The sequence below is a fragment of the Sphaerodactylus townsendi genome, linkage group LG13 (assembly GCF_021028975.2).
Source record: "Sphaerodactylus townsendi isolate TG3544 linkage group LG13, MPM_Stown_v2.3, whole genome shotgun sequence".
Taxonomy (NCBI): domain Eukaryota; kingdom Metazoa; phylum Chordata; class Lepidosauria; order Squamata; family Sphaerodactylidae; genus Sphaerodactylus; species Sphaerodactylus townsendi.
The window spans coordinates 55,947,753-55,964,315 of record NC_059437.1 but is presented as its reverse complement, the minus strand read 5'-3'; the positions used below and the strand labels follow the sequence as shown (position 1 = coordinate 55,964,315).

The 16,563-nt window shown below is 52.0% G+C and overlaps 1 protein-coding gene across 1 annotated transcript in view; it reads right to left on the bottom strand.

Moving 5' to 3' along the window:
- WSCD2 (WSC domain containing 2) overlaps nucleotides 1-15,801 on the bottom strand; it is a 75,948-nt gene extending 60,147 nt beyond the window's left edge. The window contains exon 1 of the mRNA XM_048514816.1: nucleotides 15,141-15,801. The gene's annotated coding sequence lies outside the window, so the exon portion shown is untranslated. The remainder of the gene's footprint in view (nucleotides 1-15,140) is intronic.
- Nucleotides 15,802-16,563: the final 762 nt, after the last annotated feature.

Below are 16,563 nucleotides of genomic sequence, written 5' to 3'. Positions count from 1 at the left end.
CATTGCAGACAAGGGATAGAATAACCTGACTTTGGACCTGACCGACCACGCCTCCGCTTGCCACCTGCCCTGACTTTGGCCCTGCCGCCTGCGCTGAACTTGAACTGCCTGGTTACACCATAGGTGACATGTATGCATGTATTTATGTATTTTGCAGAGAGACCTGTGCATGGTAAACGAATGAATAATTTCTCTGAAAGAATTGCTTCTCCTGAGGAAGACTACAGTGAAAACGTACTTAAAAATGCGCGAGTCGTTTGGGAAGTAATTTTTATATGGAGAATGATCATCCCTAAGATATTGAAAAAAATGAACTATTTTCGTTTCAGATCACTTGCAAAAATGTGCACAGTGATATTATATTAGATATTGAAGATATGGACTATATATCTCAAATATGAACTTTTGTTTTTGAAAAAATATTTATACTTGTGTTTCATAAAACTGGATGTACAGTCATTAGATGCAAGAACTGGACAATAATAATAATATATACAAATATATGTAGTGAATACATTGAATCTCCGTTCTTTAGTGTGTGACACGCTGTTTTGTTCCTCTCTACACCATAGGTGACACCTGCCTGCAGCGCAAACAGTTGTCACCTTCTAGGAATAAAGATTTCACATTTATGGAGCATGTACGTTTGTGCATGAACAGGGCTTTCTTTCCCTCTGTTCCCTAGTGCACATTCTGGCTGAACCCATTAACAACCTGTGTGGAGTCACTCTCCCAGGTCCTTCCGGTCGCCACATCTCAAAAGGGATATTGTAGAGATAGAAAAAGTGCAGAGAAGGGCAACGAGGATGATTGAGGGACTGGAGCACCTTCCCTATGAGGAGAGGCTGCAGCGTTTGGGACTCTTTAGTTTGGAGAAGAGACGTCTGAGGGGGGATATGATTGAAGTCTATAAAATTATGCATGGGATAGAAAATGTTGACAGAGAGAAATTTTTCTCTCTTTCTCACAATACTAGAACCAGGGGGCATCCATTGAAAATGCTGGGGGGGGGGGGGATTAGGACTAATAAAAGGAAACATTTCTTCACGCAACGTGTGATTGGTGTTTGGAATATGCTGCCACAGGAGGTGGTGATGGCCACTCACCTGGATAGCTTTAAAAGGGGCTTGGACAGATTGATGGAGGAGAAGTCGATCTATGGCTACCAATCTTGATCCTCCTCGATCTGAGATTGCAAATGCCTTAACAGTCCAGGTGATCGGGAGCAACAGCCGCAGAAGGCCATTGCTTTCACATCCTGCATGTGAGCTCCCAAAGGCACCTGGTGGGCCACTGCGAGTAGCAGAGTGCTGGACTAGATGGACTCTGGTCTGATCCAGCTGGCTTGTTCTTATGTTCTTATGTTCCCAGCCACTCTGCTCCTTGTATAGCTGTCGTGTATAGGCCCGTGTATAGCTGCCACTGGGGGAAGAACCAGACTCAGTTTGGGCAGGGAAGAATGAAGGGAGCCTTCTGGAGCCCAACACAGCCAAAGGGAGCTCTGACTCTCGAAAACTCAGACACACACACACACCCCAAATCTTGTTGGTCTCTAAGGGGCTAATGGACTCCGATCTAACTGATCGCCAACAGGGTCCAAGGCCAGTCTCCGCAAACAGAAGGCCAGGCCGGCAGGCACAATAGATTAATAATTCCTAGATTGCTTACATTGTTAACACTGAAAAGCCTTCAGGCTTACAACCGGAAAAACCAGACACAGGAGGGAAAGGAGAGACAGAGAGAACTTAGAGGGAAATTGGTGGTGACAAGAGAGGGTTTTTTGGCAGGCATCGGAGCCGAGAGCTTTTCTAGAGCCAGCCGTCCTCCAGAGGTGAAAGAGGCCCTCTGGCCAGACCGTTCTCTCCCTCTGCCCTGCAGCCGCCGGCAACCCTCCCCTCCTCCAGGTGAGATGGTTCTGCCTGGGCTGGCAGCAAGAGTGGCACAGGCTCCTGGGGGTGGACAGGGAGGCAGGAAGGTGCCAGCGAATCCCCTCCCCTCCCCAATCTGCTGCCCAGCAGCAGCAGCGGCAGTAGCCCTGGCCTCTTGCCCCACTCCTGTGATTGATCCCTCCAGGTCCCCAGCTGTGCCCTCTTTAGGGTGTTGTGGGTTTTCCAGGTTGTATGGCCGTGTTCCAGTAGCATTTTCTCCTGATGTTATGCATCTGCCAGCCACAGATGCAGGAGAAACGTCAGGAGAAAATGCTACTGGAACACGGCCATACAACCTGGAAAACCCACAACATCCTAGTGATTCCAGCCGTGAAAGCCTTTGACTTGTGCCCTCTTTGCCTGGAGCAGCAGTGGCGTAGGAGGTTAAGAGCTCGTGTATCTAATCTGGAGGAACCGGGTTTGATTCCCAGCTCTGCCGCCTGAGCTGTGGAGGCTGATCTGGGGAATTCAGATTAGCCTGTGCACTCCCACACATGCCAGCTGGGTGACCTTGGGCTAGTCACAGCTTCTCGGAGCTCTCTCAGCCCCACCTACCTCACAGGGTGTTTGTTGTGAGGAGGGAAGGGCAAGGAGATTGTCAGCCCCTTTGAGTCTCCTGCAGGAGAGAAAGGGGGGATATAAACCCAAACTCTTCTTCTTCTTCTAGATATCCAAAAGGGGCACTGAGGATTGATTCCCCAGTCTCTCCAGTCGGCTCGTTCCCCAGCGAAGAATGACCCAGCGGCTCCTCGGCAGAACATTGCGGACCGAAAGGAGGGGAGGATTCTCACAGCGGCAACAGCAGCCAGTGCTGTTTTGGAGCAGCTCCGTAAGGGAGGCCAGGGCATCTGGGGTCAGGCCAAGCTCTGCTGTGCAGTAAACAATTATGGCTGGAAAACAGGAGAGTCCCCAACACTATGATCCAAGGCAGATGGTGACGATGCCGGGGACATGACTCTGGGGAGCTGAAAGGATTTTCAGGGCAAGACAGGCACGCTCTGGTGCTTTGCTGCCCGGGGCCATTTCTGAACAGCTGCCCCACAAACAGACCCGAACCCAGGACAAAAACTTCCTAACATCTGATACCAACAATAGAATTTAGCAAAGAATGTCCGTTCTCTTCCTTTTTCAAGGTAAACATTCCCAAGCTTCTAGCTCAGTCATGGCAAACCTATGGTACGGGTGCCAGAGGTGGTGGGCACGCGCACACAGAGTTTGTCATGTGGGGGTGGAAAATCACCCCCCCCCCCATACACACACATCTAGGCTGGCCTAGGCCACTGAGCATGACATGCGCGCACCACGGTGAGCAGGGAAGACTCGGCTGGCGGGGCTGGTGCCTGTGGCTGCTGCCCGAGGCGGGGGGGGCGGGCAGAGGAGGTAGAAATGCTAGAGAGGCACAGAGCAGTGCGCGTGGGACTTGCTGGAGGCTAGAGCAGGCTGGCCCCTGCTCGAACGGGTGGGGTGGAGGAAGAGGGAGCCAACTGTTTTTTTTCTAAACTAAAACCTCAGCATTCAGGTTAAATTGCCGGGTTGGCACTTGGCGATTAATAAGTGGGGTCTGGGTTGCAATTTGGGCACTCGGTCTCAAAAAGGTTCGCCATCACTGTTCTAGCTTCTCGCTTGCAAAGTCTAGAACTGATGGAGCACTGAAACCGAGGAAGCAATGAATGAAGGCCGGGGAAGGGGTTTCAGAGCCCCTCGGGGCTTTTTGCTCTTTCCTGTGATTTGCAGAGGCGAGGTGTGGAGGTGGTTTTCCGGTCTGAAAACCCAGCTGGCTCCAATTGCCACAGAAACCACAGGATGCTCTTCATATGACTTTGCTGGCCCAGGAAGGCAACTTGCTCTGTCCGAACAAAAGAAGGTACACAATTGCAATAGACTGATAAGTGGTTGCCAGTGTTCAATAAATTATTGGAAGACGAAAGCACTCCGTCATCCGTATTAATAAACGACTGACAGGATTAGAAGGTATTGTCTCGATCCATTCACTCTTGGTGTGTATTTCAATACAGTTTTTGCCGGTGAACTTCAAGATTTCTTAAGCACCAACTGCAAAAGCCAGAAATGACCTGAGGATGTCAGAAACTGCCTTGTTCCAAGACAACATTTCGGGACATTTTGGGTTGCCAACCTCCAGGTGCAGCCTGGAGAGCTGGAATTGCAGCGACATAGATCAGTCCCCTGGGAGAGAATGTCTGCTTTGGAGGGCGTTACTCCACCCCAAACTCTCCAGGAATTACCTGCGCCAGAGTTGGCAACCCTAGACTTGTCTCTTGGGCATGGCAGTGGCTCTGCAGGGACTCGGATCAAGAGGGAGATCCCACAATGGAAGATGCCCGAGTCTTCTGCTGGCAACGTTTGGGCTCCCCACCCCACCCCCTGAGCCGTGTCACTCACAAAGCCTGCCAAGAGAGCGTGAAAAGGAGGAGACGGGGAAGGCCCAGAGAGCGACAGCAGCACCCTTTCCTGGCAACACAGCTGGGGAGCAGCCGGCCATCCTGCCTGACTCAGTGGCCGAGTGACACACGGAAGTTCCCCACCAGGCCCACCTCTTTCAGCTGTGGTGTAGGAGGTTAAGAGCTCGTGTATCTAATCTGGAGGAACCGGGTTTGATTCCCCGCTCTGCCGCCTGAGCTGTGGAGGCTTATCTGGGGAATTCAGATCAGCCTGTGCACTCCCACACACACCAGCTGGGTGACCTTGGGCTAGTCACAGCTTCTTGGAGCTCTCTCAGCCCCACCCACCTCACAGGGTGTTTGTTGTGAGGGGGGAAGGGCAAGGAGATTGTCAGCCCCTTTGAGTCTCCTGCAGGAGAGAAAGGGGGGATATAAATCCAAACTCTTCTTCTTTTCTGTCAGCGAAGAGGTTATGACCTTGTTTGCTTGCTTCCTCTGTCTCCCAGCCTGGAAGCATCTGTGTGAGCCTCTCTGGTCACCGGGCACCCCTCAGCCCAGCCCAGCCCTGCCAGGTCCAGCCCCACCAGGCTACCCAGGACTGCCACCGCCCTCCTCTGCCAGATAAGGTACCATCCCCCCCACCCGGCACACCTCTGCTCTGCAGTCAGCTCATGGGGTGGGGATTTTGCTGTGCTCCGATGTGTACAGCAACTGGTCACGATCCCAAAACTGGTCTTGGGGCAGAATCCTCCCAAGTCCTGCCTCAAATTGAGCCTCTGTGAGAAACACACTTTGCACAAGAGCTTGGGCTGGCAAGACATCGCTGGTGGGAACGACTGATTTCTACATCCTAAAGGTTCGGAGTCAGCCAATTAATGCCTGTTCCAGATGAACTTGCCAGGTTAATTCAGCTTTGAACAAGGCGGGAAATAAGAGGCCCCCTCAGCAATCACGGAACACGTTCCACCTGGAGACTTGCACAAAAGGTCACCTGAGTGGCTCTGCAATTAATCTCCCCCACCCTGCCAACAGCCTCCAAAGTGGATGGAACCAGACTCAGTTGAGCACAGAGGACCACAATGTCCTCCCCTGCAGCTGATGGGGAGGGGCTGTGCCTCAGTGGAAGAACCTCCGTGTGGCTTGCAGAAGGTCCCCGGAATCTCTGGATAAAAGGACCAGGCAGCGGGGTAATGTGAACGATCCCTGCCGGAGACCTTGGAAATCCACTGCCTGTGTGAACAGACAACATTGGCCCTGATAGACCACGGGTCTGATTCAATAGAAGCCAGCTTCATGTGTGGCCACGTGTGGCAGTTCTCAGATGCAGAACCCTTCTCAGAATGTATTGTCGAAGGCTTTCACGGCCGGAATCACTGGGGTGCTGTGTGGTTTCCGGGCTGTATGGCCGTGTTCTAGCAGCATTCTCTCCTGACGTTTCGCCTGCATCTCTGGCTGGCATCTTCAGAGGATCTGAGCCTCTGAAGATGCCAGCCACAGATGCAGGTGAAACGTCAGGAGAGAATGCTGCCTAGAACATGGCCATACAGCCCGGAAACCACACAGCACCCTTCTCAGAATCTTTCTCATCCTCATTCTGGTGTTTCCTGCAGCTCATAAAGGGGGGCTCTGTTTTCCTCTGCATTGATAGGATAAGTAGCAGCCACATATCCATACACAAGTTCTGCAAAAACAGTTTTCCCCCCTCAAGGGAAACAGATTTCATAGAATTATAGAGTTGGAGGATACCCCCTAAAGGCCATCCAGTCCACCCCCCTGCCATGCAGGAACAGACCATCAAAGCACTCCTGTCAGATGGCCATCCAGCCTCTCTTTAAAAACCTCCAAAGAAGGAGACTCCACCCACTGTCGGACAGCCCTGACCGTCAGCAAAGTCCTTCCTGATGTCTAGGTGGAATCTCTTTTCCTTCACCTTGAACCCATGACTCCTGCAGGGAGGCACCCAGACCCACAAACCGCAGTGTCCATTGGGCAGCTCAGCCCTCTGCAGCTATGCAGGGGCGGAAGTGGTTTGTTCTGTAGGCATCAGCAGAAAACGAGCAGCTGTATAGAGATCACACAGACGGACAGCCAAGGGAAACAGGGTAAATCTGGTTGGGTCTCTGGCAGGTTCGTAGCCTGGAGCTAACTAGTAAGTCCCTGGTTGAGTAACTTTCCTGGCTCACCAGACATCTTTATAACTGCCATGCTGAGATCGCCTAGAGAGGCTTTCTGAGTCCTGCACAGGGAACTACAGAATGAACTGGGATTCTCTAGCAACACGAGTAATTCTCTTTGGCCCCCTTCTTGTCACTGGGAATAAACACCTGCCCAGCCACCAAAATACAACTGGTAAAGCAGAAGAGGGGAAACACATGGGAGGAAGAAGCCAGCAAGTTTTTTTCCAAAGCAGCATCAAGCGGGAGCAGTCTATCTGAGTCAGACTTGGAAATCTCAGTCATAAAAGTCCAACCCTATGCTTCTGTCTGCCTTACTGTTGCTTAAGAACATAAGAACATAAGAACAAGCCAGCTGGATCAGACCAGAGTCCACCTAGTCCAGCACTCTGCTACTCGCAGTGGCCCACCAGGTGCCTTTGGGAGCTCACATGCAGGAGGTGAAAGCAATGGCCTTCTGCTACTGCTGCTCCTGAGCACCTGGACTGTTAAGGCATTTGCAATCTCAGATCAAGGAGGATCAAGATTGGGAGCCATAGATCGACTTCTCCTCCATAAATCTGTCCAAGCCCCTTTTAAAGCTATCCAGGTTAGTGGCCATCACCACCTCCTGTGGCAGCATGTTCCAAACTCCAATCACACGTTGCGTGAAGAAGTGTTTCCTTTTATTAGTCCTAATTCTTCCCCCCAGCATTTTCAATGGATGCCCCCTGGTTCTAGTATTGTGAGAAAGAGAGAAAAATTTCTCTCTGTCCACATTTTCTACCCCATGCATAATTGTATAGACTTCAATCCTATCCCCCCTCAGACGTCTCCTCTCCAAACTAAAGAGTCCTAAGAGGGAGAGGCGCAGAGCTGCACGGGGATTGTGGGCAAAGCGCCATCAAGTTGTCGCTGACTTACAGGGACCCCGTGGGGTTTTCCAGCCACGAGATGTTCAGAGGTGGTCAGCCGTGGTCGCCTTCCACATGGCAACCCTGATAGCCCATAATAATCCAAGTACTAACCAGGATTGACCCTGCTTAGCAGCTTAGATCTGGGCCATCCAGGTCAGGGAACACCGGGATTAGTCCCGAGTAATTAAATTGCTTACTTAAATGAAGTAATGCTCTCTTCTGCCAGAACCCCTCAGTTCACAGTGCCTGGATGCCATGAAGCTTATTAGGCTAGTCTCTGGGTAGAAAAGAAGCAAGGACTTCATCATACGACACATACATGATGGGTGGAACATACCACCTCACGATGGGGTCACTGAATCAGGTCATTAATCTGTCGTGCTCTGTGCCAGGGGCGGGATTCAGCCAGTTCGCACCAGTTTGACAGAACTGGTAGCTAATTTTTTGTGTAGTTCGGTTGTAATCCCACTTCTGCGCCCCTGTGTCCTCCCCCCATGGCCCACTTGAGCCAGGGGGGCCACAGTAGCTGGGGGGGTGCAGCAGTTGGCGGGCCAATGGCTAGCTGCCAGCTGCTGCCGCCCCCTCCTCAACCTCCATCGGTGGTGGCCCTGCTACCTTGGCATGGTCACTGCCAATGGAGGTTGAGGAGGGGGTGGCGGCAGCTGGCAGCAAGCCACAGGCCCACTGGCTGCTGCCACCTCACCCCTCAACCTCCATCAGCGGTAGGAGGTTGAGCTGGGTGGGGAGGGGCGTAACAGCCCCCACCCACAGTTTGCTGCTTGCTGCTGCCCCACCCCCTCCTCATTCAACTGGAACCAGCTGTTAAATTATTTGAATCCCACCACTGGTCAGTGCTGTCTATTTAGACAGGCAGTGGCCTCCAGGGTCTCAGACAAAGATATTTCCCATCCCCTGATGCTTGATGCTAGCCTTCAGTTTGAGGAAGACAGGCGTATAAATGGCTATTAACCGTGACAGCTAAATCGAGCTTCCAGATGCAATGGCAATATACCTGTGAATACCGGATGCTGGGGACAGGCAAGGCTCAAGAGATGCTGCCTTCATGTGGATTTCCCAGAGGGCATCTAGGGGATCCTACCCTGTTAGCAAGAGGCTAGATTAGCTGAACCTTTGACCCAACCCTGCAGGGCTCTCCTTGTGCTCTTGTTGCCAAAGAGAGCCACCATCAACTCTGCTGTGAAAGACCAAGTTCTGGACCACTTTGACAACCACTACATCAGACTACACAGAGAAGCCATTGAAATTCACAAGCACATGGACAATTTCAACAGGAAGGAAGAAACCATGAAAATGAACAGAATTTGGCTGCCAGTGTTGAAAAACTCTAGAATCAAGACAGTGACTGATCAGCTCCACACAAACACAGGAAAACTATAGACTATAGCACTCAAAGGAAACAAAGACCAGGATACTTCTATTCAGATCCATTCACCTATTGACCTTGCTATCTTCATTGTTACTCCCATGCTACAGACTTCTCTGTGATTCACATGCCAGGCTACTCTTTTCAGAGGGCCTCACCTTTTGACCTCACAGTATATATACTCCACTTGTTTTCCATTCCTACCATCAGATCCTCTGAAGATGCCAGCCACAGATGCAGGCGAAACGTCAGGAGAAAATGCTGCTAGAACACGGCCAGACAGCCCGGAAACACAGCAGCCCACCAACCAAGTTTGAGCTTAATTTGTTGTTATGTCAACACCCCAATTAAAGCTGATATTTCAACATCATCGTCTCCTTCCTAGTGAAGGGAGAGCAATTCTGGAAATGTTTGGGGGACGGGAGGGGGAGCAGCCCAAATTCCTGACTCATTAGAGAATCTTTTTCAGCTGTTGGCAATAGGTGCACTTTCAGAAATTAATTGGGGGGGTGGGGAGGCGGGGAGTGCACTGTAGCACATCCACCAATCACTTGGTATGTCGATGCTGCTGTCCCAGCTGGGAACAAACACGTGATATGCAGGGATTATTCACTCTGCATATTGGAATGCAGAAAGGAATTATAATCCACTGGTGAACTCCGAGGCAGCCTGACCTCCAACCTGGGTTCTGCCTCCGGCGCCCCACTGGATCTCCAGGAGTTCCTTGCTGAGTGCACTTCCTGTGGATAGAGTTGACAGAGACATTTTTCTCTCTTTCTCACAATACTAGAACCAGGGGGCATTCATTGAAAATGCTGGGGGGGGGGGGCGGGGAGAGAATTAGGACTAATAAAAGGAAACACTTCTTACGTGTGATTGGTGTTTGGAATATGCTGCCACAGGAGGTGGTGATGGCCACTAACCTGGATAGCTTTAAAAGGGGCTTGGACAGATTTATGGAGGAGAAGTCAATCTATGGCTACCAATCTTGATCCTCCTTGATCTGAGATTGCAAATGCCTTAACAGTCCAGGTGCTCGGGAGCAGCAGCCGCAGAAGGCCACTTCTTTCACATCCTGCACGTGAGCTCCCAAAGGCACCTGGTGGGCCTCTGCGAGGAGCAGAGTGCTGGACTAGATGGACTCTGGTCTGATCCAGCTGGCTTGTTCTTATGTTCTTATGTTCTTATCGTGTGTGTGTCTACCAATGCAGCAAGGCCACTGAGCGGCTCACATATGCGAGCTTCACATTTGCTGTCTGCAGTCCAAAACTGTGTATGAATTCACGCCCACGGGTGGAAAGTCTACACAGCGGCCTCTTCTTGCCCCTGAGGAAAATGCCTCCCAGGGGAGTCTGCTGAGTGCCAGCTCCAGCTGCCATAAATCCAGCAGAGATGGAGGTCCTGTGGTTGGACCAAGGTCAGGGAGGGAAAGGGCCACCTTCCAGCTCTCGGTGGAGTGCAGCTAACACAGGCATTGGGGAGAGGAGTTATTTGATGCCTCCTTATCGATGCAGGCTCAAGTTGTAAATTGTGGCCAAACTGGAATTCTACCATCTTCACCCGGTCAAGTTCCTGGCACCCTCCTTGTTGTGCCCTGACCTAGCCACAACGATCCATGCAACGGTCACCTCCAGGTTAGACTACTGTAACACCCTCTGTGCTGGGCTGCCCTTCAGACTGGCCCGGAAACTCCAACTGGTTCAAAATGCAGCTGCGCGCCTCCGTACGGGGACCCCGTGGTGGGAGCACAATCCCCCACTGGCCTCCCGGCTGCACTGGTTTCCGGTGGAGCCCCAAATCAGTTTTTAGGTTTTGGTGCTGACCTTGAAAGCCCTGAGCGGTCTGGGACCCTCGCCTCTCCCAATACGCCCCCCGGAGAGCACCTCACTCTACGCAGAAGAACTGATTGGAACTCGAAACATATCCGGCTGTCCTTGGCTGGGGTGAGAGAATTCTCTGCTCTGGCTCCAGCCTGGTGGAACGAGACCCGGACTCTGCAGAACCTGTCACAGTTCCACAGGGCCTGCAAAATGGGGCTATTCCCCCAGGCCTATGGTTGAGAGCAGCAACGGCATTCCCACAGAGCGGGCCGCCTCTGCTTCTGCGTCTGCCTCCACTACGCAGCAGTGGCGTAGGAGGTTAAGAGCTCGTGTATCTAATCTGGAGGAACCGGGTTTGATTCCCAGCTCTGCCGCCTGAGCTGTGGAGGCTTATCTGGGGAATTCAGATTAGCCTGTGCACTCCCACACACGCCAGCTGGGTGACCTTGGGCTAGTCACAGCTTCTCGGAGCTCTCTCAGCCCCACCTACCTCACAGGGTGTTTGTTGTGAGGGGGGAAAGGGCAAGGAGATTGTCAGCCCCTTTGAGTCTCCTACAGGAGAGAAAGGGGGGATATAAATCCAAACTCTTCTTCTTCTTCTTCTTTTTCTTATATTAGAACTGGCTAAGGCACCATTGGTGTGTACTACATGGGGAAGTTCTGACTGTTCATTTTATTGATTTTATTAATTTTGTTACAAGTGTGTGTTGTAAGCCCCCCTGAGCCCATTTGGGGAAGGGTGGCTTATAAATCAAATTATAAATAAACAAACAAACACACAAATAAATAAACACATAAACAAATAAATGAACCCTGCCTGAGAGCCAGGGATGTCTGCTCGTTGTAGCCCTTCAGAGTCTTGGGCAAAGTTCCTCTCCAGTCCTGCTTCCAAGGAGCCTCTTAGTGGGGGATTGAACCCGGGCAAAGCAAGATCTTTGACACCAAGTCGTGGCCCCTCGCTAAAAGCACAGCTCTAGGAAGCAGCCCCACCGCGCCATTGGTCTCTCCAGCATGACCCTTTCTGGTGAGCTGCAAATGAACACGTGAAGCTGCCTTAACCTAAATCAAACCTTGTTCCATCAAAGTCAGTATCGCCTACTCAGGCTGGCAGCTGCTCTCCCGGTCCCCAGGTCTTTCACGCAGCCGGCTGCTGCTGCCTGCCCCATTTGACTGGCGATGCTGGAGCTTGAACCTGGACCCTTCCGAATGTCAAGCAGAGGCTCCTCCCCTGAGCCACAGCCCCTCCCCAAATGCCTTTTCCAAACTCCTAGGCCAGTGATGGCGAACCTTTTCGAGACCGAGTGCCCAAATTGCAACCCAAAACCCACTTATTTATCGCAAAATGCCAACACAGCAATTTATCCTGAGTACTGAGGTTTTAGTTTAGAAAAAACGGTTGGCTCCGAGGCGTGCGTTACTCAGGAGTAAGCTTGGTGGTAGTCGGTGGCTTTGCTTTGAAGCAACCGGGCAACTCTTCCAACGGGTGAATCATGACCCTAGGAGGGTTTACTCAGAGGCAAGGTCCATTGCCAGCAACCGAGCTCACTCCCAGGCAAAGGATTGCGCTTTATTTTTATTTATTTATTTATATTTCAAATTTCTATCCCGCCCCATCCCCGAAGGGCTCTGGGCGGCGCACAACATATAATGAATACAATAATAAAATATCATAAATAAACTAAAACAAAATAAACTAAAGCAGCGAAACTAACTACACATTAACATTTAAAATGTAAAATGAGTAAGAGCACAAATATAGGTGTAGATGACGCCCGATGCCTAATATCAAATACTTCCCCCTAGAGAGGGGTGGCAGATCTTAGTAGATGTTAAGGCCCAGGTATAGGGCCAAGAGGAGGGGGGGGGGCACCATCAGCGGCTGGTCTCTCCAAAGGCCCGGCGGAACAGCTCTGTCTTACAGGCCCTGCGGAACTCACCAAGGTCCCGCAGGGCCCGGATAGCTGGTGGAAGAGCGTTCCACCAGGCCGGGGCCAGGGCTGTGAAGGCCCTGGCCCGTGTGGAGGCCAGCCGCATCATCGAGGGGCCAGGGACCACCAGCAAATTGGCCTCTACGGAACGAAGAGGCCGAGTGGGAACATATGGGGTTCTTCACATGAAAATCAGTGGGGTTTAACAGCGCTTAACAGGGTTACCTACACTGCTTCCCCAAAACTAGGTCTTAGGTTTAATGCTAATAATGGAGCCCAGCGGTCCAGGCCAGCATAGATGTGCGTGTGGGGGGGGGGGCACTGTGTTTGTGCGTGCCCATAGAGAGGGCTCTGAGTGCCATTTCTGGCACCCGTGCCATAGGTTCGCCACCACTGCCCTAGGACCTGGAATCCTCTCCCTGGGAAATGAACGCAGGGAAAGTGCTTGCAAAGCAGCTGCTCGAACAACGTGCACCTGAGAAAGGAGAGCACATCCCTGCACAGCTGGAGCCACCTGCTGCCACCCACCCCCCCTCATGTCCCCGAATCACCGTATGCTTTAAACCTTGGGAAGAGGTTTGCATCCTTCTTTCAAGGATGGGCCATCTTTTGCAATCATGCAGTGGCTCTGTATTGGGACCTCGACACTGTGCAGGCAACCGATGACTCTTGTTTTGGAAGAAGGGGTGAGTGCCTCCTGTTGCCCCCCCCCCGGCTCCCTCCCCCCCCCACGCCCCCCTCCACTGGCCAGGCTGCATCAAAGCCTACAAGGAGATCCGCTCTGCAAAACAGGCCAGCGTGGCACACAGCCGAATAAACGCTCGCGGGCAGGCAGGACTCCACAACATCTGCAGATGTGGTTTCTTGGGTGCAATATTGTCACCCGAGTCCACAGCCGCTTTAGCCGCTCACGCAGTTCCTCCTTCCAATGCATACTTATAGGCTCCTGCGCTCTCCAGTCGGCCGGACAACACGCCCAAGAGATGCTTTGCAGCTTGGCTGGCTCACGGGAGTCATCTGCGGTTCTGTTCTCCTCCGTTCCCTTCCTGCAGGGCCCCCGTTTTCTCTGGCTGCTAACTGTGACAGATGGTTTTGAAAAGGAGGCGCGTGCGAGTGACACCTGCTGCGGGGACCTGGTCTTAAGCGGGCCTCATTCCACAGCTGGGATGTGTTTGAAACTGGGGGGGGAGGGGGTGCCCTGGAGAAGTCTCCCTTTCCGGTCACCCACTCTACAGGAAGGAAACTACATCACAAGGGCGACGACGGTGACAGTTAACTTGCAACGTTCTCACCAGCCCCTGGCTGCAGGCCAAATTTGGACCGTGCTGGGATGAACTGCAAAGCAAGGAAAAGAAATGCCCCCCCTGCAGGGGAGCTCATTCTCTCCCGGAGAACTCCAACCCCGTCCACCCCCCACCCCCCCCGTCAAAAGCAAACATTTTAGCTAATCCTGCCCTCTGAGCAACTTCGAGGAAGCATTCCTGCTCCTAACCCCATGCTCAAAGGGCACCTTTGCGCTCCTTCTGCTGTTCTCTGCCACCAATCTGTCTTTTTCTCTCCCAGAGACTTTCATGCCATGTCCCCTCCTCGCACTATTCCTGGTGACTGGCGCCAATCATGACCACCCTCTATACCACAGGTGTCAAACTCACGCCCCTCCAGATGTTATGGACTACAGTTCCCATCATCCCCTGCCAGCATCATGCTGGCAGGGGATGATGGGAACTGTAGTCCAAAACATCTGGAGGGCCGCGAGTTTGACACCTATGTTCTATACCCATCGTTATGAAACAGAACAGAATCTCCCAGGTGCCCATCAGTCTTCAAAATGGGCCCCCTCCTCGGCGTGCATTCATGCGTTCGCCACCCTGGTTCTGAGCCAGAGGGGCTCTGGACAGCGGCCCTGGGCTCCATCACTCCGAGCCTGCCATGGAGCCATGATCCAAAGTTTACCCGAGTGTAGATTTCATGACGGAAGTTCACCTGCCAGGCTTCCGTGCCCCCCTGTATCCCCGAGCACAACGCTGAAATGGATCATTTTTCTCCTTATCAAAGCCAGAAACTCTTTCTGCTCCCATCTTCCTTGCCACAAGAATCTCTCTGACCTCTGAACATTCAGCACAGGGTTTCCTTTTCCCCAAACCAAGCCCGAAGAGCGGCAGGGGAGTCCTCTCCCAATAACGGCCTTCTGGACTCCTGCAGGGATGACCGAATCCCGAACTGTAGCAGGAATCAATGCGAGCCGTGCACGGCTCGCATTGATTCCTGCTACGATAGTCGCTTCTGAAATCAGAAACCGTTTGAATGGAAGACCTGCCGCTCTTCGAGCAATCCACTCGCCACCGTTTCCACATCGGTCTCCTTCAACACAGCCCCGAGAGCCGCAAAAGTAATGCCGAATGCCAGTGGCCGTTTCCAGCGAAGAGGTCACACAAGCCTAACCCTTTGGCCAGGAGTCAAGACCAGCCGAACACTGCAGAATCCAAACCATCTGCTCTAGACAGGAACTTTGCCCCACGCCACCCTCCCAGCTTTGCCACTTCTCTGCCTCGTGGCAAAGGGCCAGAAGCCTTTTATGCTGTCAACAATCCCCTCCTTTGGTCCCTCTTACCCCAGGGCTGGAGCCTTTGTGAAGTCTTCAGAGGATAAAGGACCGCCTTCGTCTCGACTCCACGGTCCCTGACTCCCAGGGGAGCCCAGACGGAGGAGGCAGCATCGTCGAGTGACGTGCCGGGGTGACCCAAGTCGTGCCAGTCCAGACCCTTCTCCGTTACGGCTCGATCAAGATCTTGGTGGTCTGCCAGAGGGTCGAGCCGACGTGGGCTGTCTGCAGACGCAGCTGCTCCAGGGACCGGGTGCTTCTGGCGAGATGGGAAGGCTCAGACCCAGGCACTGCAGAGACCCCCTCGTTCATCCGAGCCACACACCAGCTCTGGGCATCCACTACGCATCCAGGGATCCACGGTGCTTGTCAGGGAAGACGGTCTGGCTCACCCCTGGCTCTGCGGGTGCCACCAAGCCAGGAAGGAAGGATGGTTATCAAGCCCTGCTCTGCGGCCAGCCCCTGCTGCGGCTCACAACTGCTGCGAGATTGTTTTCCGGGCTTCCTCACTTAACATCTCTATCCAGCTGGCTGGCTGGCTCTCGCTCTCTGCCTCTCTCTGCTGCTCCTGCTGTAGCTCCACAGAGGAATATTCTATTTGCAGGCCTCTAGCACTGCCTACTGTTTAACTCCTTAACTGCCACCGCTGCCACTTGGCAAGGGGACGGCCGGGCTCCGTTGGGTGTCTTCTTGTCTTTTGGGTGGAGAATGGTTGACTGTGCGACAAACAGGCGTTTGCACCCAGTGGCCGAAGAAAACAGCTCATCTGGCTTGAAAAATAGTCTGGAATGGATCAAGTTAAGAAAGAGTTTAAAATGAAATTGAATATTTTTTGTCTCTTTGAGACAAGAAGCATAAATGGGCTTTGCAAAAGGGATGGATGGAAGTGAGAAAATGCAGAGAAACAGAGATATGAGCGTCCTCCAGGTTAGATTGTTGCACCCGTCCTACTAATACGAAGTGCTTTACCCCAGCTCAAGAAAGGGTGCCCCTTTTATTCCTCCGGTTCGGAGTTCCCTCTGCCATCTATGGGACCCACCTTTTCGTCCTGTTTCCCCCCCTCTCTGGGAGGGTTTTAAATTGGGGTTTTATTGCGTGACGTCATCTTGTCAATTTTATCGCTGTGTTTTAATTTTAATTGAATGGGGTTTTGTTTGTATGGGTTGCAAGCGGAAATTATGTTGTGCACCGCCCAGAGCCCTCTGGGGGTAGGGCGGTATATAAAACCCATAAATAAATAAATGAAAGAAAGAAAGAAAGAAAGAAAGAAAGAAAGAAAGAAAGAAAGAAAGAAAGAAAGAAAGAAAGAAAGAAAGAAAGAAAGAAAGAAAGAAAAAAAAAGAAAAAAAAAAAGAAAGAAAGAAAGAAAGAAAGAAAGAAAGAAAGAAAGAAAGAAAGAAAGAAAGAAAGAAAGAAAGAAAGAAAGAAAGAA